The sequence below is a fragment of the Meleagris gallopavo genome, chromosome 3, assembly GCF_000146605.3.
Source record: "Meleagris gallopavo isolate NT-WF06-2002-E0010 breed Aviagen turkey brand Nicholas breeding stock chromosome 3, Turkey_5.1, whole genome shotgun sequence".
Taxonomy (NCBI): domain Eukaryota; kingdom Metazoa; phylum Chordata; class Aves; order Galliformes; family Phasianidae; genus Meleagris; species Meleagris gallopavo.
In genome coordinates, this window is record NC_015013.2 from 52,606,493 (window position 1) to 52,609,935 (window position 3,443).

Sequence of the window (3,443 nt, forward strand, 5' to 3'; positions counted from 1 at the left end):
AGAGCAGTTCCTTTGAAAATTATCTTCTTATGTTTTCTTTCTTTCACAATTTATTCTAACTGAGAATAAACTGATTTTTCATCATGACACTCTTTTCTCCAGAGAATAGCATTGTTTTTCTTTTATTATTTTCTGGTTCAGTCCATTTAGGTCATGCTCCTCCTCCACTTCCTTACCACACTAAGTAGAGTCAGGGGTTAGTTAAGGAAATATTTGTTTGAGTCCTTCCAATTTTAAGCTCATGACTCAAAAAGAAAAAGAAAAAAAAAGAAAAAAAACGAAAAAAACACCCTTGATTTCTTGTTCTTAATGGGTTGATTGCCAGATCATTTCTTTAAAATTATATGACTTGTTTCCTGTTTTCAAAGGCTAAAATCATCCATTTAAGCACGACTAAAAAAAAGCCCCAAATGGGTGCTTAAATTAGTTTGCATAGTCAGAGCAATAACAGCTCTATCAGACTGCAGGTGTCACAATACCCCTACACACATAGAGAAAACTTAAAAACAGGCGGCAGTCTTACTGAACCCAAAAGAATATTTTTCAGCAGAGTTCATGCTGCTTTGCTCATGAGGTCAGGCTATAGAAAAGCAGCTGACACTATGATATTGAAGGCTCCAGTGGTTTTCCTGCAGGAATAGATGGATGACCTGGTTGCTTTATATTGCTGACTTTGTCCATTAAAATGGCAAAATAAAAACTGGTTTTCCTCATGTGGGTTTCTTCTTAATGAGATTTGTTCCTTGTCATCAAACTTATTTGTATGCTTTTTCCCTCAGTCTCTTTCTCTTAATACTTTTTGAATTTCCTGACTTCCCATTTTTGATCGTCAGGATGCAGTTCATCCAAGGCTAAAGTGCTCTGACACAATCCATGCCAAAAATTGCATGGGGAAAATAGCAAGATTTATTAGATTTTATACATACACCTTATGATTTCAGTGCAGTGTTTAACTCCTGTTCAGAAGGATCAGGACTGTTCAGGAATATTTTCAGATAATAAAATTCAGACCTATGATCAATGCCAGGTTTCAGCTCCAGGGGCTGAGTTCTTAAGTGTTTTGCTGGAGGTTCTGCTCAGGTCAATCCCCAGAACTTAATCCAAATATTTGGAGAGAGGAATCATGTCTCATATATATTTCCAGAACAGCTTTAATACAATTTCTCTCACTTATGGGTCATATTTGGTCTTTCATAATATACATGTATAACGTACATATCTGTGATTTCGATTTTTCTTTTTCTTTTTTTCCCTCACAGGTTACTTTGTCTTCATGTCCCCAAAATTATCACGATTAGAAGCATACACACTCATTCAACATCCCACTGTTTTCTCAGTGCTATGATCAGATCAATCATTCAAACAGCTCATCATATAATTTAAGGATAGCTTGATCCTGCGATTTCCCCACTCTTCCTGCAGCTATATCATGTTATACATGTGTAGACTGTAGAGCTCACTTATCAAAGACTAAATCCCATATTTCAGAATATGAAAGCCAAGAAAGAATAAAGCTCAACAAGAAAGAATAGTTTGAAAGCTTTTATATGTGATAGTAGCTGCTTCTTTGAAGAAGTTGTTTCACCTTTTTTTATGGGCTGTTTATGACTGCAGAAGATATGTGAAGAAAAATGCTGACCAGACCAGTACACTTTTCTCCTGTTCTGCCTCCTGATAAGAGAAGCTACATCAGGAACAGACTGAGTAGAGATGCAGTTTTCTATAAAGTCTCATGCAGGAGTCAATTTACTGTACATTCTTGTATAAGTCATGCTCTAGGTATTACTCCCTTACTTAAAAGACTTTTTTTTCTGCCTCAAACTCTCCTTTTTACTGGCTATATAAATTCCGTAATTCCAAGTGGTTTAACTTCTGAATAATCGTAGCACTGAAATTGATACAACTGCCTAAAACAGCAGAACAAAGAAAATATCAACATTTTTTTAGCCAGGTAAAAGGAATCTGAAGTGAAAAAAATCCGCAGCACTCCCAGCTGAAATCAGACTACAAATCTGCATCTTTACATGTTTGATTTCCTATTGTTTTCAAATTGGAAGAACCCTATCTCACTTGCTTCAGCAGCACATATACTAAAATCAGAACAATACAGAGAAGATTAGCATTGGTCCTGCATGAGGATGACATAAAATTTTGTTAAGCATTCTGTCGAGCTATTGGAGCAGGTCCAGAGGAGGGCCACGAAGATGATCAGAGGGATGGAGCACCTCCTCTGTGAGGACAGGCTGAGAGAGATGGGGCTCTTAAGCCTGGAGAAGAGAACGCCCCAGGGTGACCTTATAGCGGTCTTCCAATACCTGAAGGAGGCCTACCGGAAAGCAGGGGAGGGACTTTTTATAAGGTATAAGGGCATGCAGTGACAGGAAAGGGGAAATGGTTATAGACTGGAAGAGGATAGATTTAGACTAGATATTAGACAAAATTCTTTACTGTGAGAGTGGTGGAACAGGTTGTCCAGGGAGGCTGTGGATGCCCCCACCCAGGAGGCATTCAAGGCCAGGCTGGATGGGGCTTTGAGCAACCTGGCCTAGAGAGAGGTATTCCTGCCTATAGAAGGAGGTTGGAACTAGATGATCTTAAAGGCTCCTTCCAACCCAAACCATTCTATGACTCTATTATATGATTCTACTATATTTTTATTTGCCCAGAGAAGCTGTGGCTGCCCCATCCCCAGAGCTGTTCAAGGCTAGGTTGGATGGGGCCCTTGCCAACTGAGCTGGTAGGTGGCAGCCCTGCTCTCAGTAGAGAGGTGGAACTGGATGATCTCTAGGATCCCTCCCAACCTAAGCCATTCTACGATTTTATCTTAAGTACTGTTTGACACGTGTTTGAATTCTCATGAGAAAATTAATAGTTCGTTTCAGCAAATTTCTACAATTTCTACTATTCTACTACTTCAGATTCAAATCCTATTTTATTTTGTTTAAGCTCTCTTGAAGACATTTTGGTACAATTCCTCGGTTTGACTTTTATTTCCAAACCTCAACCCCTGATAAAAACCATATTTCAAATCAGCTAACCAGCCCAGCCTAGGTTCACTGGGAGCTCTGAATCTGACTCAAACTTTGTGCAGAGGATAGTGTGCTACTTTGAGTTAGCAACTTTCCAGCAGTTTCTCACCTGCAGGCCACATCTGTCTAACTCATCAACAGAAATGGGCAAATCTGGGCCTAGGACAGAACTGTTTTGTGGAAAAGCTAGGAAATCCCTGTCACTCCCTATTACGATTAAGCAATCACTTTCCCTGGGAACCTGCTTCTGCTGGAGCAGATGAGCCCTTAGCCCTGCAAGTGATCTTTTTGTTTGTGTATCTTTCCTGCTTCTCTGTTTACTTAAAGGGACAGAATTGTCAGATCTTGTAAGGCCGGGCTGAGTAACTGATGGCCCGTCCACCTCAGACTTGCATTTTTTAGATTTACTTTTTT

At 39.4% G+C, this 3,443-nt stretch overlaps 1 non-coding gene across 1 annotated transcript; it reads left to right on the plus strand.

Annotated features, from left to right (window-relative positions):
* Window positions 1-2,070: 2,070 nt before the first annotated feature.
* On the plus strand, window positions 2,071-2,173 carry LOC116216523. Its single transcript, XR_004159416.1, has one exon. It is a non-coding gene; the product is annotated as a U6 spliceosomal RNA (small nuclear RNA).
* The last annotated feature ends 1,270 nt before the right edge of the window (window positions 2,174-3,443 follow it).